Here is a 26958-nt window from a genome sequence, read left to right as displayed (position 1 = left end):
CATTCTGAATGAACCTCAGTGAAAATCTCAGTGACGTTTATTTAAATGCATGCCTTTTAAGACATTACAGCTATATGAGGAAGCACTAGTGACTGAGTCTTTCTCTCAGTGATGAATGTATTGCAAAGTGTACTGTATGTACTTAGAGTATTATGAGTTGTGGCATATGCAGCGTAAAATCATACTGGTTAGACATACACTGCCTTGATCCAGTTGTAACAGGTACTTTTCTTCTATGTTAAAAGATTTTTTTTAATTTAACTTTTATTTTACCAGGTATGTTGAGATTAAAAAATCTCTTGCACAAGAGCACTCTGGCCATGAACCATAGTAGTACAGTCAGCAGTACTTGCATAGACAGCAAGAAATACACAATAAAAATGTAGGCCCTCAGTCACACAGGCCTACAGATTTATTGTCGTCCCCATGGAAACGCTAGGCTCAAACTTCATAAGTGGTTACCACATAGGTTGTTGACTATCCCTGAGTGAAATCAAACAGTAAGCGGTACAAGATGCTGCACCCAAAAAAACTTCCTTGTAATTGCATTGTTCAGTAGCAGACTGCCATCGTTGATCACAGTTTAAATGGAAGACACCAACTTGTCTACAACACTTGCTAACTAATGCTTGTAGAATAGTTTGTGTCTTCAATGCAAATTATAAACAATTGGCCTTCTGGTAGCTACCCCAAAAAATAGTGATTTTTGCAGTGCGGCACTACACGTAACATACTTTATCTAGCAACAACAATCAATCTCTTGCAACTATTTGCCAAGAGCAAGGCTATAAGTAGGTACAGTCCTAATAAGATTTTACAACTTTCAGTCTATTTGTTTTTGCAATATGCGGACAGGGTGGCCTTTTATAACTGAGCCCCTAGCCCTTAAAATGTGTGTGCACATCCCTGGACGGCTGTACATTTTGAGTTCCCTTCCCATTACAGTACCCTGTTGCCTATTAAGTCCCACAGCAAAACACTGTGGCTCTTGTGGCTGGACCCATTGAGAATTGACTCAGGCAATGCTCACTCAAGTGACTTAATTTCTGCTTCTGGAGCAATGCTACTCTATAAATCCAGTGTATTTCAACCATACACATGATGGGAACATTTTGTCCTGATGTGCACAGTAGAGAACATCACAAACACATAAAAAACAGCAGAGTACTGGTTCCACGTGTTAAAATGCAGCAGCAGACGGTCATAGTGGCTTTGCATCATCCAACCAGTACATAAAACAATCAGCGCTGAGACTGCACCAGCAGGTCATCAGTGCAGGAGACATGATTCAGCTGTACCATATAGCCCTACCACTCCCTGCAATGTTTGTGTTAGCGTCCTTGAACATTTGAACTCAATATCAAACCATTCTGACAAAGAGACAACAAGGGGGATGATTACAATGATGTAAGATGTACCAGCTTCAGTTTACGATGAAAGAAAGTACAACCTGCCCTAAGTTTCCATACATGAGGAAAAAACAAAAGGAAAAGACGTAGAAGAGGACAGCGAGAACCGTGAGAGCGAGAGCTGTATTGCACAGACAGACGGTCAGAGATGAGGAAAAATTCTGTAGATGGTAGTGAAAACAGTGACAATACAAAGGTGTATTAATAATGTTCCTATGTAGGCAGACTTGGAAGTATCACCAATGCTCATTCGTGGTGTCTGTTGAATTGAAGTAAAAGAATCTCTGCTTCTTGTCGCATTCATGCAAGTTTCAACAGAACACTAAAAACCCACTTCTTACCCACAAAGTTACTGAAGGCTAAACCCGATTTTCCAAAATCCGTCAGCTGTTTACCTGACTGTAAATGTTTTATATGATGTCCTAGACACATGACAAACAAGCGTCAGCTGTGCTACCTCGCTTTTTTATCTCAGTTGTTACTGATCCAAGTTAGACATTTATTCCATTTGGGGCCGTCCCATGTCAGCAAGGGTGCCAAATTAACTACCACATGACCCAAAGAATGCAAAACTGAGAAAGAGAGCTCATGACTCAGTCAGTGATTCAGACGTGGCAGGGACTTCCCACACATTAACAAGTTTAAAGTTAACCAGTCTGACAGTGGCAGGTAGGAATGAGGAGGCAGTCAGAAATTAATGAGATAAAAAAAAGCACTGATAATATCCCACAAGACCCTCTCCCTAGCAGCATTTAGATTTGTCAAATGGAAATTACAGACTACTTTGAGAAGTGTAAAGGACTACTATTAAGTAACATTATTTCCACATTTTAGTTTTTATTTAGCTTGTTTTTCTATTGTAAAAAAGGAGGGATATCACTTGGTTAGCCAGCCAAGTTTTTTCTATGCATTCTTGGCTTTCGTCTATGCATAAAGGGCATTTTAGATTCTGGAAAACTGAGATTTTGAATAAAAAAGTGTAAATAGAGAAAACGTATTTTTGTCTTGGATCATCAAAGGTGTGTTTTTTTTTAACTTAAGGAATTAAACTAAATGTAACTTAGAATTAGACAACAGGGTTATCCGGAGTGCAAAGTGTGAATCAGAAGTCACAAGTGAGCGTGCAATGCTTTTGGTTTCACAGATCCACCTCTCGGTTGTCAGGTTTCAAAACATCAGGATGACGATAGCAAAAATATTCATCTGGCAGGCTATAGAATGGGATTAAACTTCCAAGTTCACCAACGTGCATCTGAATTTAATGAATCATATGACATATTTTTGGACTTGTCAGATGAAAGCCCTTTGAAACAGATTTCCGTCCAGTGTGTGCGTTGTAACTATGTCAGTGTCGTCATTGGTGATAACCCCAAATTTAGTCCTTAACCCAAAACTCAAACCCTATATTTTAGAGTCAACCAAAAACTACTTTGCAATTTCCCTTAAGCAGCAGGCACTGACTTTAAAGGTATAATTTTTGTTTACCATTCCATAGCACAGAGTTGTGTGACTGACTTGTAGTCCTTTTAAGCTACCTCCAAAATTACAATAAAATGATTTAATTATAATAAATTACATTCATATAACTTTCATATTCATATAACAAGGTTTACAAGGCCGTTTGTGTGGTTTCTGATTGTGTCTCACTATATGGGTATGCAAATATTTTTGAAATCTGTCAAAAATTTGTTTAAAACTAAAAATGACTGAATTCACATTTTCATGCACAATTTTGAGCTGGCAGACTGCAAAATGAATCATGCATATGATTCAACCACTAAAACTAATTTTTCTGCTCAGGAATGCAAGTAAATAATTGTTATTTGGCATCTTAATCAAAAAATAATAATGCGCTTTACTAATTTTTAACATTAAATTAGAAAAGTAATTAAATATAATAATTATACTCCAGCATTACAAATATAATTCCAATTAAAAAGCTTGTTCATAATGTTTTGTTGATTATTTTGGTAATTACCAATACTGTTAATCTTGGGCAGTTTTGGCATAAATTTTACATCAGGTGGTGGTCTAGTAGATTTGTTGAACACTGTATGCAATACAGAAATAATCATGAAATAATCATTTTTGTTATGTTTAAACACACAAAATTAAATGCCCTGTCAGTGAGAGTAGTTGTGTTTATAGATCTAAATTTTGGGTGGGGAAGTAAACGTCTTTAGGTGGACAGTTTTTAAGAAATAAAGATGCTACACTGCACATTTTCAGGAAAAGTCAAAGATTGGCAGACTTTAATATTTATCAGCCAAAGATAAATTTCAGCCGTTGGCAGCGTCTAGTGTTAAAGTTACCTACTTATTTCATTGTCAACACATTTTAATAGCACTTATCAATACCTAATACCCTGACAAGAAGTTAATTGGTGGGATGTGAGGCACACAAGGAGCTTGTGAGATCCCTCAGAAGCAAAGGAAGTAATTGCCGTGTGATGCAGAGCGTTGAGGGTGATAGAGCGGTGACTATGAGTCATGCTGGTTTCCCTCTCAGTCATTATTCTGTCATTGAAATTTCACTTGAAACCAAAGCGTGGTCCCAAAACAATCCAGACACTTATTCACGTACAAGTTAATGCATTACTAATTACGGTAAACACCCACGGCATGGACAACTTGAATCGCAGACTAAATGCAACGGCATGTCCGGCAAAAGCCATTGTGTGGTCCTCTTTTGCACATTTGAAGTAACGTGAATTTGTGAAGGCAGACACTGACAGACTCAGTTTAAAATGGCATTTTCCAGTGTATCATGTTGATGGTCTCTGTGTTTCAGGACAGCAGTGCCTCTTGCACATATGTGAACACATTTCTGTGTGTGGTTTTACACATTTGTGAGGAGAGCATCAAGTCACAATTAATTTGTGCTTGCTGGTAACTAGACACATCACGCAACCAATAAAGAAGAAAGCAAAAGCCCCCTCCAAATCTTTTGGTTATTGCAGTCTCTCTCGTGACTGTAGTCAAATGCAAACCTGTTGACTTCGGATAGTGTTTGATTCTTTTCCTCTATAGGAAGCACATGTCAAGATCTCTCAACACGATAATGCAAATCCAAACATCCTATATTCCACTGTAGGAATTTTTGGAATTCAAATTTCCCCAGCACGCTTTTGGAGGAAGCTGTGGCCTCACCTCTGAGGGGTTGCGGAGAAGAGTTTGTGGCTTCAACTGTGACCTGTTCCGATAGTGTGACAAGCTGTCAGTCTGAGATGAAATCATGCAGATGAGTGCTGAGTTGCTTTTTTAGTGTAGTGTAGCACTCTACACAGAGACACAGATGCATATTCCAAAATCCCCTGGAAATTCTGAATGAAAGACAATTTCAAAAGCGGACAAAGTAAGAGAAAAAACAAAAGGTAAAATAAACATTTAATAGAGAGAAACCGAAGGGAAGAGACACCAGTGTGCATTTTTCTCTCTAGCTTAACTGAAGAGATTTTCTTGGAGGGTTTTCAGAAAAGCTGTCATTCTTTTTCCTCCAAGAACTCTTCACCAACTCCCGGTTGTTTTCTTAAAGGAGTTATCCGCCAGAATACTTCATCACAGCAAAAACAGAATTACGGCTGACGTCAACAGGAGTTGCACTTAAGTGTAGCTTGTGTGAGTTATTCGAGGTGTTGAAAGATGTGATTCTTCAAATGAAGTTTCCGTTTATTTTTTTTTAGTTGACGTTAATGAAAACATAAAACGAGATGGAAATGCATATGGCGTGGCAATTATTTCCAAGCAAATCCATTAAGTTTTTTTCAGGTTCTAATACTTTTACTGCCTCTACGTCTCACGTAGGAGTAAACTTCAAGTTATCGTGCGAGGTGATTTCAGATTATCTTTATCACAGTTGACCTACTTGACTTTGCCAGACGCACTAATAATTTGGCCGAGACCTCAGAGATACATTCATGTTTCACAACAGAAATTTTAGAATAAAGAATCACATAATGATGCACTACCAATTTTTCCTGATCTTGGATTCAAAGCATTGACTTTTCATTTACTCTTGTGCTTTTTCTTGGCACCGGTTTAAACAGATCTCCATTTCTTCATTTTCTTTCATGTCTTTCTCCTTCTTTATGCACCATTGCTGCCTCAGTTTCACATGCTGATTAGGTCCCACGCTTAGAACCCCGCTGCTCGGTGTACCAGCAACGTATTACTGCACGTCCTCAAAATGCTCGCCTTATCGCACAGTGATAAAAACACCAGACGTTCTCCTAACAAACCAGCCCAGCACCATAATCGCAACAGAGCTTCGTGTAACTAATAAGGATTTTTTTAAAATGCAGGAAAGCGGAATGTAGGAACCAAATCTCTGTAATATAATGAAGTGTGAAATTAGCATTATAATAAAAGACGTTGATTTAGTCCAGATATTTTAGCCATGCACACAAATTAGATGTGGTTCTAGGGCTTAGAACAATCAGCTTTGACCCTCGGGATGACAGTATTTCAACTGCTCGATAAACAGCACAGATATCTGGGGGTACTTCTTGTCTCTGAAAGAAGAAATCTTAATAACTTTGGCAATTCCCTGAACTTTAGCATCAGCATGATGTAAATTCTCACAAAAGTGTTTTATATCTTAGCAATGGATTGGCATACAAGTTTAATGGATGCATTATTTTCATTTTCACTTACTCTTCCATTGTTAGGCTATTTGTGGTGAAATACCAAAATAACTATTAATTTAAAAAAAAAACTTTATTTATATAACACCACACCACAATAACAGTCACTATACTATAAAGTAAAGACAGATGACTGCCTATGAGCAAGCACTTGGCGACAGTGGGAAGAAAAAACTCCCTTTTAACAGGAAGAAACCTCCAGTTGAACCAGGGTCAGAGAGGGGCGGCCATCTGTCAGGACGAGACAAGACAGAATCTATGGAAGGATGAGGTGCATTATCTTTAGATTTGGCAGTTCCTGGTATGCTTGGCATCGTTCTTACATCTGTTTCTGAGTTGCCTTGTGCCACATCTTCATTAGCTCCTGCCTGGATTTTTCTCTGTGTTGGACTCTGGGCCATCGTTCCTGCTCTAAATCATCAGATGTTTTGCTAGAGCTTGCCCAGCTTTACTGCCTTAACCTGTTCTCCCTGCAGCCCTTATTCTCCTGAGACATTCCACCTCATCCACAGGCCTCCTGCTCAGTGGGGTTCCAACGCCTTTTTTCCATATATTCTTAATTGTTTCCTTGTATGACCTCTTGACTATTTCACTTCTTTTTCCTGCTTCTCTTTTGGATTGATTCCCCACCTGTCTTTTGCATTTAATATTTGTATTTTTGGACTTTTCTGTGGAAATCATTACAGGTAACCTCTGGGCCAGAAAACAAAACTATACTAGCTGCATCCATCTATTTAAATTCTCGTCAATGTCAATATTTAAGAGTCAATCAAATGATACTGCAAGGACCAAAAACCAAAATCTTTATGTTGACGAACAAGCGTTGGAACGTGAGTAAGGTGGCGGACAGCGCTCTAGACTTTCACAGGTTTGTTTTTAGTCACTCAAGGGGGGGGGGGTGATACAATGGAAAAGCAGGGGACGAAAGGAAGGGGGTGCAGGAACATAAGAGGGGGTTTGGGGTGAAAACATCACAACCTTGCAGTGAAATGGTGGTGACGGATTGGGCCTCATGCTGACAGCTCAAACACCGGCCTCCTCCTGGCTGCCAGTGTTGTCAGGTGACGAAGAAAACAAAAATGTGCTCTTAAACACTCAAAAACAGAACAATAAGAAGCTGTGAGCTGTCCTGTTTTTTTGGACAAATGCCATAATAACCCTATCAGAATAAAAGAGTTTTGAAAAGTACTGCTGATACTACACGATTATATCAGAATAAGGTCGTTCACTATGGTTATTGGTAGAGCTGGGGCACGTTTTGTTGCATTTCCATAGAGCTGGTTTATTTTTCCTCTAACCTTCTTGCCAAGTGCAGCTTTAACATGTTGCGGTCTCATTTAAAAACCATTTTCAAAATAAAACAAAGTCATCATCTGTGCCCGATGATTGATATACACAAGCAATGCAACAGAACCGACTTTAGGGGTAAACTAAGTGGAGGATGGTGGCATTTCTTTAGCGAGTGCGGGAACACGCATGTGTGAATGTGTTTGCGGCCGGCTGATTGTGTTTGTATTTGCATCTCCACATGCAGCCAAGTTTAACGTAATAGCACAGATGAATGTGCATGTGAGTGTGTGTGTATTTCTGCTTTTCTGAGATTCATCCAGATGCATCTCAGACAAGCGGAAATGTGGTGTTAAATGGAATCACACTGCAGCAGCCCACAGGTTAAATGGTGTCACACTCAAAGGAAAGGGTTAAATGGAACCACATGGACACATGCACACACACTCAAACGCACACAGATGTAAATGTGGACATGTTGTCAGCAAGCAAGTAAATGGCCCTAACAGGCGCTTTCTCCTATACAGGTTTTGGAACATGCAGTGTTCATGTGTTGAAATGCAGATGTTTCCTTTCTCGCTTCTAACTCTCTCTCTCACGCATGCATGTGCACACACGCCCGCGCACACACACACACGCACACACACGCACACACACGCACACACACAGAATTCCATCAATAAATACTGTACCATTCACTCTTTCTGTGTCTCTATCGCCCACTTGACAGGCTACCTCAGAAGTGTGTGAGTGCTGGTTTTGTGTGTGTGTGTGTGTGTGTGTGTGTGTGTGTGTGTGTGTGTGTCTGTCTATGTGCACAGACTACATAGCCCAGGAGCCGTAAAGCCTCTTCTGCAATATATTAGCGGTTTTGTCAGGGCTGTGTGTTTGGCTCTGTTACCATGGTCACAAACCCTGTAGGCAAGCTTCAGGGTTACTCTGTTAGCATTAGTGCTGTTTATGATGGCTCTGAACACAGAGAGGGAGGGAACCAGAAGGGAAAAATGAGACCGTAAGATACTAAGAGATAGAAAGAGACTGTCAAACATCGTTTGCATCAATCACCCCTTATTTTGCCATCTTTTTCTTTTTGTTATTTTTTCATCTAACAACAGCTATTCAATTTCTTTCTTGGTTTGCTGGGTTGCTACTATTTTTTTCTCTCTTTTTCACTCAGAGTTCCCAAAGTGGCTTATGTGTTGCTGTAAAAAAACATTTAATTTAGTTCTTTTCAGAAGGGTGCTGTAGTGCACTACTTAATGTTGTACTGGTGCAAGCCGGGTTAGACTCAGAGACAGCCAAAAAGAAGTGGTATAGAAACATAGTATGAAATATCTGCTTCATCAAATATGAGATGCGATCCAAAAAAGGCTGAGAAACTCAGGTGGATGTAGCCACCAATTGTTTCTTGAACCCAGGTTTTGAAGCTTGAACATTAGCACTTTTGCCATGCTGTGTTATTGAAGCCAAAATACAATATCTGCATGTAAGGGTGGAGTGCTGGAGTACTAAGTTATTATTTACTAATCCATAAAATGTTGCACTGCACTGATGTATTGCACAGATATATATACTGCTCAAAAATAATTATTGGTATAGCATCAAGTCAGTGAAACCTCTGGGATATTGAGTGTGTCAGTAGCAGATGGGGGTTGTTAATCAATTTCAGGTGCTTTGGCATTTAAAAAGCAGGTGCACTAGAGACAACCTACAAAACATAAATGGTTTTGCAAGTGCTGACCACTGACATTTTTTCCCCTCCTCATCTTTTACGACTGTTTTTTCATTACTTTTGGCCAGGGTCAGCATCACTACTGGTAGCATGAGGCAATACCTGGACCCTACAGAACTTCTCCAGGATGCCACAGCAATACAGGCCATTGCCAGAAGCTTTTCTGTGTCTCCCAGCACAGTCTCAAGAGCATGGAGGAGATTCCAAACACAGGCAGTTACTAGGGGGCTGGACGGGGCTGTAGAAAGTCCTTAACCCATCAGCAGGACTGGTATCTGCACCTCTGTGTAAAAAAAATGGAATGAGCCCTGCGAGAGCTACGAAATGATCTCCAGCAGACCACTGGTGTGAATATCTCTGACCAAACAATCACAAACAGACTTAATGAGATGGGGTGAAGTCAGGCATCCTCTAGTGGGCCCTCTTGTAACTTGTTTTGCTCAGGCAAATGAAAAATGTTTTTCTCTACTGTAAAGTTGTGCATTTTGACGCTGATCTGGAGTCAGTTTCAAATTGCCACTAACTACATATATTATTGGCATTTACATACAAAATGAACCTTACCAGTACAGATGACTGTAGGTTTACATTGATTAAAATATGTACAGTACCCATTCAAGGTTTGAAAAAACCTACTTCTGCTATTTACAGGTAATATCACATTATCTGGAAATATTTTAATGTATTTACTTTTGTTGAACATTATAACTTTGAAACAAACACAAAAACCTATTAATCAAACTTTTTTTTTTTAAAGTTCTATTTATACAGAACGTCAAATAAGGAATGCCCCACCACTACAACCTCAGATTCCACTGAGGAGTGTGTATTTGGTTTGGACAATGAGTTGTGCTTGTTTCATAACATATTTAAAAAAATCAATGCGGAAAGATATAAACACATTTGCTAAGTAATTCATCTTGTTAAAAATCTGGCAGCTTTTTGTTAACGTTCCAACTCACTGAGGCTTCTTGCAGACTAGGCTAAAGGTGAGGTTGCAGGATGCTTGTGTACAACCCTCTTTGCAAAAGATTTTGGGACACTATGTACAAATAAAACAATGCAAGACTTTGCAAATCTCAAAATTATATCAATGTTCAATATGATGTGATTTTCAATTGATTCATTTTTCAGTATGAAAATGATCTTAAGCTCATCTGCAATATTGCAAAAGTATACTTGGATTCAAACAGGACCACACACTTACACAGTGGAACACTATCAGTCATGGATTGGTCTCCCCAGAGCCCAAACCTCAACACTATTGAGTGTTGTGATCATCTTGACAGAGAACATCACAAAAAATCAGCCAACATCCAAAGAAGAGCTTTTGAATGTCCTTTAATAAGGCCTTAAAGAAATTACAAGAAAGCTTTCCTAAGAGAGGTTAGGCTGAGTTTAAGAATATAGATCAGGGGTGGGGAACTCCGGGCCTCAAGGGCCGGTGTCCTGCAGGTTTTAGATCTCACCCTGGGTATACACACCTGAGTCAAATGATTAGTTCATTAACAGGCTTGTGGAGAACATCAAGACATGTTTAGGAGGTAATTTAGCCATTTAAATCAGCTGTGATGTATCAAGGAAACATCTAAAACCTGCAGGACACCACCCTTTGAGTTGCCCACCCCTGATATAGATAGTCCTACTTTTCAACTTGTTTATCAGCTCTGTGTGGGCACACATTTCTTTAAAATCCTGTCCCATCTGGGACCTTTTGCAATCAGAATTTTGATCTGAATAGTGTGGTGCCAAACACATTTTGCTTTTCTAAGAACAGCTACAGTCCATATATATTTGGACACTGCCACATGTTTTTTTAACCTGTTAACTGAAACATATTCCAATTATAGTTATATAATGGACATAGACATAATGTGTAGACTCTCAATTTTCATCTGAGGGTATTCACATTCAACTTGGATGAAGAAGTTTTACCCTCTTTTTAAAGGGCTCAAAAGTAATTGGACAACTGACTCAAATCTTGTTTCATGTGCAGGTGTGGGCAGTTCGTTCATTATGTCATTATTAATTAAGCAAATAAAAGTTTATTTAAGGTTGGTGATTGAAGTTGAATTGGGTGGCATTTCATAATACAGATGAACAATGACCGAAAACACAGAGCCAAAGCAATCCAGGAGCTTATTAAGGCAAAGAAGTGGATGATTCTTGAATAGCCAAGGCAGTCACCTAATCTTAACCCAAGTGAGCATGCATTTCATTTGTTGAAAACTAAACTGTGAACATAATGGCCCACAAACAAGCACCAACTGAAAGCCGCTGCAGTAAAAGCCTAGCAGAGCACTAAAAAGGAGGAGACCGACAATCTGGTGATGTTCATGAGTTCAAGACTTCAGGCTGTCATTGCCAGCACAAAGTTTTCAACCAGGTATTAGAAATTAACATTTTATTTTCAGTTATTTCATTTATCCAATTACTTTTGAGCCCCTGAAATAAAAGGCTTGCGTTCCTCACACAACCAAAATGTAAAAAAAAAGTTGTATCTGTCCAAATATTTGTCGACCTAACTGTATATAAAAACTCTGTAGCCTCCGGTTGTTCATGTGAATATTTTATCTGTTTATTTATTAATTTCTATTTGTGTTATTTAAGTTATTACATTATGTGGTATAGTATGTGGTAACTAGTTATTATGCCAAAATCAGGAACGTGTTAATCGTTACTGGGATTTAGATGGGATTTAGATTGTGCGGTGGCTATCGCGGAGCTTCCACAGATTCAGTAACATTAGCAAGTGGTGGAGGCCAGCAGGTGGATGAGGGAAAGGGCGAGGCGGCACGAAGCAGCCCGAGGCGGCCACCGTCCGAGTGTCAGGTGAGCTGAACTCCAGGTAAGAAGTTATGACCTGCAGTCTATCTGGGTCAGATAGACTGCAGGTCAAAAAGCTTTTTTACAATTTCTGTGACCCTGACCCTGACCCTGACCTTTGACCTATGACCTTGAATCATTTCATACTAAAATCCTGTATTTTATCATCCCATATGACTGGAGCACAATCGGCTGAAATTCGTGGCTTCTATAAGCTGTAAAAACTTGCAACGTTGTAGGACATCATACAAAAAAAACTAAAAAGTGTGTTGTACAGCTCTCTCCATGCCCTTTCATAGGACATATTACTCAATATGGTTTCTTAAATTTTCTTTTCAAGGTCAACTTTGACCTTAATTTTTAGTGCTCAAGCTCAAAGTCAAATACCCAGCCAACCTAGCTTTGAGGATGATCTATAAATGACTGTGGTTAATTTAAAGTCTTTACTGATTTTCACCTAAAATAAGCTCAAGCAAATTTAAAACTTGAAAGCGATATCTTGAAAACTGAATACTCTGCCAGACCACTAACAAACAGACAGACAGACAAATAAATGGAACCAGTTACATCCTGCCTGCCTTTGGGGGAGGGAATAACAGAAACTATACCTTCAGGCCTGTTGCCCACCATTTCAAGGAAACATACACCATTTTCACACTAAATGTGGTTACAACCAATTGTATAATAAAGACTTCTGCAAATACTCTGCCAGACTGTAGTCTCTGCTTCCTGTCAGTGCAGCCGTGTTCAACCCTGCTACTCTTTTGCTACTAACTGTTCTGATTGCTCCCTGATTCAGCCTGTCTTTTGCAGTCCTGTCTCCTCCGACTGTAGCACCTCTCTCCCGCCCTAGTTGTTCAAGCCTGTTTTTGCTACAAGCCAGTTTGGCTCACACAGTCCTTGGACTCCCAAGTCCACAGAGTCCCCCTCAAACTTTCCACCTGCATGCTAAAAAGCCCTGGCCACATTCCCCTTACACTTCAACTTAACAATAGGCCAGTTTGATTTTTCTGCATCATTCAGCATTTAGGTTGTCTCCCATAGCAATGTGGTTGCCAACAGTTAGACATGACAATAATGGAGTAATCATTTTGTAACAGTTTCTCAATTCTTAAGAAAGAAAAAAAAGTTGGAATATAACACATGAAAGTAGAATACAAGATAGCACTGGGATGCAGAGTCTTGCAATTGTCTGGTTAGCAGAGGGAGGGATGTAAATAGCGACCAAGATGGCATGTGAAGAATCCATGGGCATGTAGTGCGGTTGCAGCCCAGTTTAATGTATGGGGATGTAGAAGCATTCCGTCGTGGCAATGTGACTTCTTCTTTGTCATTCTCTTTTTTTTTTTTTTTTTTTCTGAACCATCTGAAAGTCGTCAGTGATAACAATTTGATCTGGAGTAACTCCTGGAGACTTTCTCTGTGAAACATAACAGTACACTTAGAAAAGTTCCATCGATTCCTCAGTAGGGCTGTTACCTCATCCACGGACCAGTGATCTCATACTGTCCATGATGACAGAAGGGAGATACAGCTTTCTCCTCTTTTCCATCAACCTCTTGTCTCAACTCATTTTTTCCCCTCTTGATTCCTCGCAACTCTTCATTGTCCCCTGATTATTGTTTAGTTGCAAGGTCGACGAATGTGCTGCAAAAGAAGTCCGTTCCCATCAGAATCCAGAATTTTCAGCGGCCTTAGAGACTTTAGTGTAAAGTTTTACAAAGTAGTGTGTGGAAATACTTTCTTTTGATTTGTTTACATTATTTTTTCAAATCAAGTAATCAGTCCCAGCTATAACAGAAAAAGAGACATGGTATATCCTAAACAGGTCACAGGGCTAACATATAGAGGCAGGCAACCATTCACAACTAATGGGCAATTTAGACTTACCAGTCAGCCTAACCCCTAACCCAAGTAGCTGGGGTGAACCCATATAGCCACAAGGAGGACATGCAGACTCCACACAGAAAGGCCAGTAACCACTTCAAAAAGAAAAGCTGACATAGCATTTTATGTCTGCTAGTGAGATCAGAGAGAGCATGGTCATTACAGCGTGATAATCAGTATCTGTCAGCTGCACAGGAGCACACACATCCACACCTCCTCAACAGTGGTAGTGAGGCCCACTGAGAAGGACAGTGTTGCTGATGATGCAGGTTTTAAAGCAGTTAGCTTTTAGCTAAAATCGAGGGAAATAAACGAGCTTGTTGATGTGTTGTTACAAGGTGGAAAATATTCACTCACTAGCTAAACTACCCAGTGCAGCATATTACTATGGTCAGCATAACATATTAAGAAGTATGAAACATTGTTTGAAATCAAAGTACACATATATATTTGTAAACTGTGGGTGGCACGGTGGCACGGTGGTTAGCACTGTTGCCGCACAGCAAGAAAGTCCTGAGTTCAATTCCACCATCAGGCCGGGGTCTTTCTATGTGGAGTTTGCATGTTCTCCCTGTGTTTGCGTGGGTTTTCCCCGGGTACTCTGGCTTCCTCCCACAGTCCAAAGACATGCAGTTAGTGGGGATAGGTTAATTGATTAATCTAAATTGCCCATAGGTGTGAATCTGTGAGTGTGAATGGTTGTCTGTGTCAGACTGGCGACGTGTCCACAGTGTACCCCCCCTCTCGTCCTATGACAGCTGGGATGGGCTCCAGTGACCCTGGAAAGGATAAGCGAATGGATGGATGGATATATATTTGTGTATATGTTTTTATATACACTTACACATGTGTATGTGTATACAGTTGGGCCCACTAATATTTGGACAGTGACACAGCTTTTTAAATTTCACCACTGCAGATGATTTTAAATCAGTTGAGATAAAGAACAGATTTTCCATTTTATTTCAAGGGGTTTAACCAAAGTATTGCAGTAACTGTTCAGGAATTACAACTATTTTTAATGCATATTCCCACATTTTCAGAAGCTCAAAAGTAACTGGACAATGTAAATGACCAAACATGTGGTTCCCTAAAAACCTGAATAAATATGTTAACACTTAATTAACACCACAAATAGTGAAAGTTTTTTGCTTTTGTTAAACACTGGCATTTGTAGTGCATAGTCAGATGATGATCCCACCCTTTATTTTGTGAACAACTTGTGGTGCAAGTTTGGTTTAAAGAGAAATGCCACAGTTGCAGCTGCCTTTTTAATGAATTCCCAAAGGAAACAATAACTCTGAATCACTTTTTAAACATGCAATAGAGATGAAAAATGTGCACCACGGAGAGATACGCAGCACACATTTTACATTGCAATGTGCATAATTTTCTTGTTTAATAAGACTTGTAAGTCATGTTGTGACACTATGATTCATGTTAACAGGTTTCAGCAGGATCGCTACTTCCTGTCTGGAGGTTTACATATGCTAGCTGTAGGTACGTTAACAGGTGCAATGTCGTCTGCTGTAGTTCGGTGATGATAAGTGAGACTTCTGGGAAGCTGGGAGTTGAGGGATTAAACAGTTACCTGACAACAAGAGGAAAACCAGAACACTCAAACATTGATGCAGCTTCACATCTAATGCATAAATATACATAGCCAAATTCAAGCTGAGTGCACACTATACACAAAACAAATAACTAGACTTAGACATTTTCTATAGACACACACAGACACTCACACACTGTGGGATCCCGGTTGCACATATTCAAAGCACTAACCACACTGTTTACCCACCTACGCTCAACTGTAGCTTGTTACCACGACGACGCCAGCGGCCATAAATCCCTATATTGAATGAAACCATCATTAATCTTTTCAAGTTTCTCCCAGTGGACCAGTAATGATATGTTAGAAGTCCAAACTCCTAGCACCACTGCATTGGTGGACTATCACCCACCAAATGAAAATATGAGGCAATAGTTACACGGAGACACGGAATTAGAGAAGCTCGTGACCAGAAAGTTGCCAATTTTAATCCCGGAAAAGAAGGGAAAGTCTGACTGAGGGCGGAACATGGGGGGGAAGACAAAAAATGCTCTCTATTCTATCAAAGAGGCCTAGTTGGACAGAGGGGAAAGTCCATGGTTAGTCTGGGGCACTGGTTATTGACCACCAGCGATGACAGAAGGATGCCTTAATTAATCATTATCCAAGCATGCGTCTCTTTTCTCGTTTGGATTTTTATTGTAAGCCATAAAATTGCTGTGCATTTCTTCATCTGTTTGGTGTTTTCAAAATTGTTCAGGCCACAACATTGTGTTGCGTCACTGTGAGCCACACTGAGCAGCTGTGTAGTTATTTTATAGAATATGACCTACCAAATATAAAGCACCTGCTTTATTTCAAAAACAGAAAACTGGATCTTTGATCTGAAATTGCAAAGTATTTTTAGGAATTAATGGTCTATTTATTTAACCCCAACAGGTTGTGGCGCATGGCCGCCCTGAGCCTGGTTTTGCTGGAGGTTTCTTCCTGTTAAAAGGGAGTTTTTTCTTTGTCACTGTCACCAAAGCACTTGCTCATAGGGCATAGGTCATATGATTGTTTTCTTTGTATTACTGTAGGGTCTTGTAAGTGATGGTTTTGCTTGTACAAGAGTAGGCCTGTAGTTTTGTTTGTTTGCTTGCTTTATTTTTATTTTTTTAAGGAGTTAATTGGATTCCAACACTGATGTAAACATGAAATGACAATGTAAACTCTCAGGCTTCTAACATACTAACCTCTTTCTGAACCCGTAAGCCTCGTGCTTTACGCTTGGCTTTGCCACTGTAAAAGTGTGACAGCAGTCTATGTCCTGTTCTACTGATAGCTCTTGGATTTTATAATCCACTGAATCAAATGAGCTGTAAATGTGTAATCCCATACTTACACAGATTGTATTTAGTTTGATTGGTAAGAAAGTCATACTGGCCGGAGTTTAACTTCACCGTCCTAAACTCACAACAAACCGCTCATGGCATATCGAACATACCCGAGACCGCATTCTCCATTCTCTCGCACTGCACGATTGACCGCAGTGGCGTGTTTGTTTTGCTTGAACGCTGGGCAAAGCCTCAGATAAATATACAGCGTTGGGAAAGCTACGTGTGATGGGTTATTAACGCGGCATTTTATGATGGACAAATATGTCTTGTTGCAGGGTGGGGGTGTTGGGGCTTGGGAAGCGTTGTGTAATGAGCACATTTTCATCTAACCATAATGGCTTTGGGCTGAGCGAGATGAGTTGAGGGAGAAGGCGATGGGCAGGCAATGGGAGCACCCTACATCTCAGTTCTCGGCGAGTTAGTCAAAAGTTATTGCTACATGTTCATCTAAAGCCAAGGGTAACATACATGAGGTGAGACGCATCAGTTTGCTTTGGCCAGTATGGTGAAGACACCAGTGGCTGTTTTTTCTATGCAGCATCTGTGCAGTTCATCTTATTCTTTTTTTTTTCTTCTTCTTCTTCCTCTTTTGGCTTCATCGAGCTCACAAAAGCATGCAATCATGAAATCGTCAAGTCAAACTGTGTGTGATATTAGCTGTTAGCCTGTGGGGGCCTGTAATCTCAGCATCCACATGACTTCACAGACTAGGAACTTGACTAGAACCAGAACTCTGACGCTCATGCAGTCTTCACAAGGCCCGGGTAAACAATGAAAGGATAGGAATGGTGCCTATGTGTTTACAGGCTTGTGGCCAGTTTATGGCCAGTTATGTTCAGTAAGATCATGTGAGCATATAACATAAATAAATACAACTGCTGAGTCATAAAAAGAAATCTTTTTCTTATATTCATGGTGCTAATGAATAATATTTGTGCCATCTTTATAAAATCACTAAATGAACTGAACTCCTGTTGCTCAGGGCTACTGTATCAGCTCAACTGCTGTGCATGCTTACTTACAGATAAATACTTGTCTAGCCTCAACTTGTGTCCTTGGCAACTATTCGTAGGAGGGCAGTCTAATAATGTGTGTCTGTGTCCACTTATAGGGGGTAAGTGCCTTCAAACACAACATGGAGCTAGAAGTTATATATTGAACTATAATTACCAAGCAGAAAATATGGTTTCAGGCAGTGGGGCTAGAATTGGCCTTGTGCTTTCTCTTTGTGCCACTGTGTCGCTAGTTAACTAAAGGAGCCAGTAACGCATCTATCATTGTCATATAATGATTATTGTGCCTTCTTTAGGAAGCACTATAAGATGAGATGTTTACACATCTGGGAGGAATCTTGGCATTAATTTGAGGTCAATCCTTAACAATTATTTTTATTTTAACTGTGCTGTGTTCTCAGCCAACTCCCCCAGCCAGTTACACAAAGACAGAATTAGATTTTTTTTTCTTAGATTTAATCTGCAGTGAAATTTCCTGTTTCTGTTGTACAAAGTTGGGGGGGGGGGGTGTTAGCTCTTGACTAAAAGTCTTATGGTAGGACATAATAGTCACACTACAGTTTGTTTTGCAGCGATATATTAAAGTAATGATAGCATCGAGAAAGAAAACACACCTCATGAGTCTAGTTGTTCGCCTGGTGGCTTGACTTGCTTATGTGCATTTCTGCACAAAGGAGGCAGATCGGCAGATACACCTGGAAATGTATTTATTTACATTTTAGCTTGAATGATTTAGCATACTTTGATTAGTGGACATGAGTGAAAAGATATAAGATGGGTTAAATAATACAATTTTAAAATACTTTTTTGTTTAGCTATGCTTTTTGTTGATACTACAGCATTTAATTTTATTTATTTCACTCTATTTTGTGTCTATTTTGTGACCACTTGTGTGCAAAGGCATTTTATAAATGTTACTTACTTTATGTGACAAATAAAAGAAGGAAAATAAATACACAAACATCAAAGTTACCAAGTGCTCGATATTAAAATGAACTGAAAGGGTGTCACACTGGAACAGAAAGAGACAGACAAATGTATCTGAGTGAAATTCAAGGTTTTTTTCCCCTCTGCTCCGTCCTCCACTCCACGTCTGTTTCTCTCTCCCTCTCTGACGTCAAAGCCGACAGCCGCGAAACGTGCTGCCTGGATATGGCAGCCTCTCAAAACTTAATAACGCATGTCAAGAGTCCCCTACCCATAACCAGTTGTGCAACACTGGTGGATCACATTATGTTTCTATTTTTGCACAGCCTTGGCCGCGGTCAGTCTATTACACAATAAAAACCCACCCTTGTTTTCATTTTGCTCAAGTTTTACCTGTCTATATACTCAGCTGCTATTTTCTGAAAGTAGAAGCACATTACTACTTTGTGCTTTGTTGTGACAGCTTTTTGGGTTTAGTTTGGAAAGCACATTTTAGTGAGTTTTCTACTGAATACAAATGACACTGCATTTTTGCATATGTACACATGCACACACATCTATTTTTCCAACAATTAGATGCCAGCCTATGGATATTAAACACTGAAATGTATGATGGGAATAAATAAAAATAATGTGAACAGAAATTGTGATTCTCAGGCTTCAACAGCTAACAGGCTTCAAACAATTCCAGCCCCTTTGCTCAATGGGATCTCTTGAGCAAGTTTTCTTTTTTACACAACCCGTGTTTTTCTTTCTTTATTACACAGATGAAAGAGCTCACTGATCAGCATTTTTATGATAAATATAATTTCAGTGTGTCTTTAACCTAATGTACTCTGTAGGCAGGAAGTGACTACTTCAAAGACTACTTCCAAAAGTTTCCAGGACACTGACTGGGGTGAGAAGCTTTTCCTTTTGTCCTAAGAATAGCTTAGGACAAAAGTCTCTGTGCCAGATGAGGCTTTGAGGGTCTTGCCAAGGTATATGGATATTCAGAGGGAGATGAGTCTCAGGTCAGAGGAAAGAGAGGGACCACTGTGGGATATGACCTGAACCTGCTGACTGACTTACGCTGCCTCTTGCAAAACAGAGATACCACTGCTGCAGATGGTGCTCATTTGCTGCAAACTAAGCTGAAAAATTGTTCTTAGCACTATTGTTTTTAAGTTAAACTTTATTTTGGGAATGCTTATGCTTTATGATGCTAATTGATTTCTTGAGTCAATAAAGTTTGGAAGAATTATTTAAACTCAGCTGCGATTTATTTATGAACTGGGTTTTTAAAACTGTATTTTAGCTGAGTTAGCAAGAATATATGCAGTAAAAAATTTTGGGTTAGGTTACACCATCCAGTTCCACATGAAGACAATAACAAGAACAGAATGACAGCACAAAAACCACCACAATAAAAATATACAAAATCTAAAAGATCATTTTTTAAATTTAATCTTGAGTTAACCAGGTTATTCCCATGAAGATCAAATATCTCTTTTACAAAAGGAAACCTAAATCCTTTAGTGCTTTTCAGATAGCCAACACCCCCAACCACTGCCCTGAGGTGACCAGTATAATGATTTGGCACTTATATATATATATATATATATATATATATATATATAACCCTCCTGCCTTCTTGGGACCTTTTTGTGCCACTGCTATGTGTTAAATGGCTGCCATTTCCACTGTGTTCAGTGGAATATAACCAAACTTGCCACAGGATAGTTTTTACCTGTCAATGTTAATATTCCAGTGTGAATTCCTTAAATCAGCCTAAAATGGCTGAGCAGCAGAAATCCCCACACCCATCACCCTGGGGACCATTTTCTGTCCATTGACTTCCATTATAAACGCTATTTTTCAACCCCAAATTATCATCATATGATTTTATTTTTTCTTCTTTTCTTGGATGTCAATGAAGACTCAGGGCCTTGAAGTTTTAATTTTTAAATTGCAAAAAAAATGCAAAAAAAATAATGGCAGGTCAAAATGTATGTTGGTGCCAATCTTTGGTCCATCTAAAGGCCTACTTATAATGACAATCACATATTACTTCAACTGGTTTTTTGTGGAAATATTTAGTTTCGTTTTTTGGTTTTTGGGGCTTATAACACAGGGCGCTCATGTAATAACACTGGGATTTGAAGGGTTAAAACAACGAAAATATAATTAAAACTTTACATGAATATTTCAGGGAGAAGTAGTTTTACAAGGTTGGCTAATTTAAAGTGGAATAAAATATGGATATATGGTCTTTTTATGGCGTGGCTGAGAATGGTCCCTAGGGTGATGGGTGTGAGTTTTTTAAAGGATGGCAGGAGGGATATAGTCAGGAGTCAGCTGAATGGTAAGAACAAGATCCGGGCCATCAACACGTACGCCCTGCCCGTGATCAGGTACCCTGCTGGGGTAATAGGCTGGCCAAAGGAGGAGATAGAAGCCACTGACATAAAGACAAGAAAGCTCCTTACCATGCATGGAGGGTTTCACCCCAAGTCCAGCACCCTGAGGCTGTACGCTAAGCGGAAGGAAGGGGGCCGGGGACTGGTGAGTGTCAGCACCACAGTCCAGGATGAGACAAGGAACATCCAAGAATACATTGGGAGGATGGCCCCAACTGACCGAGTGCTCAGTGAATACCTCAGGCAGCAGAAACCCAAGAAAGAGGAGGGAGACGAGGAACCATCATGGAAGGACAGGCCCCTGCACGGTATGTACCACCGGCAGATAGAGGAGGTGGCTGATATCCAGAAATCCTACCAGTGGCTGGACAAAGCTGGACTGAAAGACAGCACAGAGGCACTAATCATGGCAGCACAAGAACAAGCTCTGAGGACAAGATCCATAGAGGCTGGGGTCTATCACACCAGGCAAGACCCCAGGTGCAGGCTGTGTAAAGATGCCCCAGAGACAATCCAGCACATAACAGCAGGGTGCAAGATGCTAGCAGGCAAGGCATACATGGAACGCCATAACCAAGTGGCCGGCATAGTGTACAGGAACATCTGTGCCGAGTACAACCTGGAAGTCCCGAGGTCAAAATGGGAGATGCCCCCAAGGGTGGTGGAGAATGACCGAGCTAAGATCCTGTGGGACTTCCAGATACAGACGGACAAAATGGTGGTGGCTAACCAACCGGACATAGTGGTGGTAGACAAACAGAAGAAGACGGCCGTAGTGATCGATGTAGCGGTTCCGAATGACAGCAATATCAGGAAGAAGGAACACGAGAAGCTGGAGAAATACCAAGGGCTCAGAGAAGAGCTCGAGAGGATGTGGAGGGTGAAGGTAACGGTGGTCCCCGTGGTAATCGGAGCACTAGGTGCGGTGACTCCCAAGCTAGGCGAGTGGCTCCAGCAGATCCCGGGAATAACATCGGAGATCTCTGTCCAGAAGAGCGCAGTCCTGGGAACAGCTAAGATACTGCGCAGGACCCTCAAGCTCCCAGGCCTCTGGTAGAGGACCCGAGCTTGAAGGATAAACCGCCGGCAGGGGCGTGCTGGGTGTGTGTATATATATATATAAGCATACTAGCTGTATAAGTAATAAGTAACATAAGTAATTATTATTCAAAAATAATAATTATTCAATGTGTTATACTTACTCATTTAAAGAAATCGAATGCTGTATCTTTCTCTTTTATCCTTCCACAAAGATGACTATCACATGTCCAGTACAGGACATCTGCCTCAACTGGAGGCAGTTTTCTTTTAGTCAAGTTTGAATTTGCGGTCATGCTGTACATTGTATTAAACATACATTTAGAAGCCTGTTTTAACACCTCACTAAACAATACTGTCCGCCTGTCTGTCTCAGATGCATTCTATACACACACCAAACTTATCTCAAAGGTATCAAATGTGTACAGAGCAGGAACTAGCCTGCTATATATATGTTTGGTTTCTCTTTTTTGACGTACCTGTGCGTATGTGTTTACTGTGTGGGATACGGTAGATTTGCTGCCGATGGTAGTTTTGCCAGTTAAGTTTACCTTACACCTTACAGTTATCCCAGTGTTTAGATAGGATCTCGCTGTCCTGCCTGCTTATTACACAGCAAACTGAGCTTACAAAAGGATGTATACACACATTGTGGTCGTTGATCTTTGCATACACTGGCAGGATCAGTGCAAAACTCACATCACAAACAGAAGTTTATGTTTTAAAGTCTAAGGAGCTTGGAAAGCGTCTGGACTTCTTTAAGTTGCTTAAAGCCCTTTCACCTATCATCGAGAACCTTCTTCAGTTCTAGAGTCAAATGGTGGAGAGTCCCAGATAGTTTATGTTTTAAACTAACTACTATTTCTAAGAAATTGTGGAAGAGCACTTAGCTCTAGAGTTTGTAGAGAGAAAAAGGATCTAATAGAAAGGACACATGATCAAATAAGACACGCACCAGAGTGCGGTTTGCCCTTGGCTTATTTTACTACATTGTGCCTGACAAGCATGAAGAGCTGCATCCTACTACCTTAAAAAAGTTGCTTCTGGTTAAAGTTGTTAAAGTTCTAACTTTGCAGTTCATTGCAGGTTAAAATTGATATCACTGATCATTATAAACCTTTCAACACATTGTTTGCATTGCTGTGCTGACCAAACTAGACTCAATCAAGTCTGGTATTTGGAGCCACAGGCGTTTGAACCTGTTTCAGGGCAAATGAACATAACAGAGTACATGTGGCTGCTTCATTATGGGCCAGAGACGCAGAACTCAAGCAGCACTTATGAGCTGGTATTATGCAACAGAGTCTTTGTTATTGGAGTTTTCTTTTTTGTTTGTTTTTTTCTGAGTTAATAAGGTTGTGATGATTTTATAAAACAAAACTACCTTTCTGCAGTACGCAGAAAATGGTTCATTTATAGTGTCAATGAAGAGAGGTCATTTAAAGGGCCAGAGTATGGGATTTAGTGGCATCTAGCGTTTAGGTTCTATTTTACAACCCACTCTTCCTCTTATTTATAAAGCAAATGGAAACATGGCACTTATACTCAGTACCTTTCTACTCAGTCGAGAACACAAAGTGTTTTCTAGTACACACATTGATACAGCACTTTATCTTTATCTAAGCACTTTCTAACATTGACAAACAAACATACACTCTCTGATGGATGGGTTCAATATGTTTACCAAAGGTACTTCAGCAAGCCGAGTGGAGTTTCCAGGCTGGGATTCACTGACCTTCCAACTGGTGGACAATCCGCTGTACCCACCTGACCACGACCCGCCCCAAGTACTTGCTGTACTTCAGCTTTAAGAAGGCAAAAGGCCCTCTGTTGGTTTGTCTGTTCTGGGCTAGTGTAGAAACATGGCAAGCGCTGTGAAAGGAGACTCCCTCCATATCTAAGACTGAACGATTCAGTCTAAGCCACACATGGGTACAATATGACCAAATCAACATCTTAAAAGGAAAATAAACTCACTCTCAAAAAAAGCAGTAAGAGGAAGGATTATAGTCAGGAAACTTGAAGCAAGTGACTACAGCGAGTCTGTGCTGCTGCTGAAACTGACTGAAGTGCTGTTTCTTTCATCAGCAATGTATCAGTCAAGGAGCAAGTTATTAGCTACTTTAACTGTTGATATAGCATTTGGTTAGAGTTCATTGTTGGCCCTGTTTCCCACCCATATTCTAAGCTAAAGAAACTGTAGCGAATTTTATCTGGAGATGATTATACATTCTCATATCCTGATACTTTACTGAAAAAAAAGCATATTAATTTGCAAATTTGTTTGTGAATTTCATTTTGTGATTTTTTTTCTTCTGTCTGACCTGCCGTTTTCAGTTTTGGCCAATTTTCTTTCTAAGAAATGTAACGGACAGCATTCACAATTGCTTTCCTTAAAAATAAATAAATAAATAAAAACTAATGTAGAAGTGCTGTTGGATTTAGTGCCCAGGTGGCAGGAGAGAGTTAACCCACAGCTGAGGGGATGAAACAGGGGAGGACCGCCCCACTCTGAGCAGTCCAAATACTGACTTATCGCACTCCAACGGCTAACAATGCAGGAAACGAGCCCAAGCCGGATCCAGCTGCCTCTGTTGCATTAGCCACTCATGCCACGGACCCTCCTCTCACAGTGTGTGTGTCTGTGTCCGTGTGTGTGTATATATATGTCATGGGGTCTTAAGGGATTTCAGAGTGAGGCTTTAGAGACCTAAATCTCTTATTGCTCTTATGACCAAACTATGCTTTGTGCTATTTATTTCCTCCATGCACTGACACAGGTCTCACATACACATCTACACATTATTGCACTATAAACTTGCACTCTGTGTGTATGAGAGAGCAGTGGAACAGAAGAGTGGAGGAACACATGAAGATGTATTAATCCATTGAGCAGGACAGATGAGCAACATAAACTATTTCTTTTCTGCTAATGATCAACCTCATATTTATAGTGCCATAAAATGTGAAATATATCATTTTTATTAACAATCAGCTGTAATAAAAACCGTATAAATCACACCATGCACATGAGACGCCAAATCATTTGTCCCCTGTAGATCATTAGCTCTGGTGCTCCATGTTAACACTTTCAATAAACTGTACAGTGATATATTAGACAGATTTAATGTCAATGAACCACAGTGCCAGTACCCACATGCTTTCAACTTGCGTTAACCAATTATTTGGCCATGTGTTGTCAGCAAAAATGAGTTAACATTTTGTCATCTTAAAGGTTGGTATGAAAAGGTTACAGTATAATGTGTGAGCTGTGGAACTGTAACATTAGCATGTGTGGCCACTTATGTGAATCCAAGGTGTCGAATAAGGCAACCGTCCTGCTATAGCCGTCAAATTAACAAGCTTGTCAACCTGTATCAACTTAACGATGTAGATCTAAGTTACTCAAATAATAATAATTCTGATGCTGTTACACTGCAGAGTGAAGCACTGGGGATGGCCTAACTATTGAGGATCTATTCTTAGTTTAACTACCTCCCCCAGCTCTTCTTGTGCTCTCTGCACTCTAAGATAACACCACAGATAACATAAAAGATGTACCATGTAGTCATTATGACATCAGCCGCTGTTTTTGGTTTCCACCGTTGTAATCTTCAACGTTAGCATTTTGCATGCATGAAAGGATGGGCTGGTACTTTATAAGCTAATGCTAGCAAGGTTGGTTAGTGAGCTACATTCCTAAATCATACAGGTGCAACACTAAGACACACATATTAGCTAATCAGTTTAAAGCAACAGACTAATAAAATACTAGAATTTCACCGACTTTCTAGACCGTTCTGTACCAGATAGCAAACCATTGCAGGAGCCAGATAATCTATTAAAAGTTCTCCAAAATATTTAACATACACACAGTGAAGAGGTCCAGTTTACGCCAGTCAGATCCAGCTACCTGTGTCAGGACTGGTCAATGCAGTCAAACCCCTAAATCCAAGGTAATGAGTTATAAAACAAAATCACCACTAGGGATGGGTACCAGTATCCGGTGCCATGATGGCACCGATTCTGACATAAACGGTAGTAACCAGACCGAAAAGCAGCGCACATTTCGGTGCTTTATTTTGGTGCTTTTTTCCCCTGACATGTCATACACTTTGAATTCTAGCCAATCATTTTACCTTTCCAAGGATAGTAGGCAGGCCCAGGTACGTACGTTCTGTTAGAGCAGAGCTACAGATTAAAAATGCCCAAGGCCAAGCGGTCAAAAGTCTGGCTGTACTCCACAGCAAAAGATGCAAACTCAGCGGCCTGCAACAAGTGCTTTAAGCTGATACTGTGATACTGTCAAAGGAGGTAACACCTCAAATCTGATGAAACACCTGGCGACGCATAGCGGGTTTTTTTTAAAGCGCCGTATTTGATAGCTTGCTGCGAGACCTCACACCGAGCACATCTACTGTGGGTGGGTTGCCTGTTAAAGTTAGCAACATCCCCCAAAAACCCGAAGATTAGAGTCCTGGCCCCTAGCCCTGCCAGTGTAGCAGAAATGATGACGGATGATGATGGCAGCAGCAGCTGTTCTTCTCTGGGTGAGTCGCTTAATGTCGTTCGTGTGTAATTTACGTTGAGTAGGCTAACCACGTCATTACATTAATGCATGTAAGGTGAACTAGCAAACACCGTCGTAGTTACATGCGGCTGTCTTCTTGTTTGATGGCAGATGCTCCCTTCACCCTGGCCAAAAAGGCTAAAATGACCAAAGAAAAAGTGGAAAACAGCTAAACATGAGAGGTTTTTGGACAAAGTTTGTGTCCCCCCCCCCCCATTGATTAAGCCTGCTTCCAGCCAAGAGTGATACCATATATGCCCTCTAGCTGCAGAAAAGGCTAACATTGTTATCTTTTTA

The sequence above is a fragment of the Astatotilapia calliptera genome, chromosome 8, assembly GCF_900246225.1.
Source record: "Astatotilapia calliptera chromosome 8, fAstCal1.2, whole genome shotgun sequence".
In the NCBI taxonomy this organism is placed as follows: Eukaryota; Metazoa; Chordata; class Actinopteri; order Cichliformes; family Cichlidae; genus Astatotilapia; species Astatotilapia calliptera.
The sequence above is the reverse complement of the archived record's forward strand: the minus strand, read 5'-3'. Positions refer to the sequence as shown.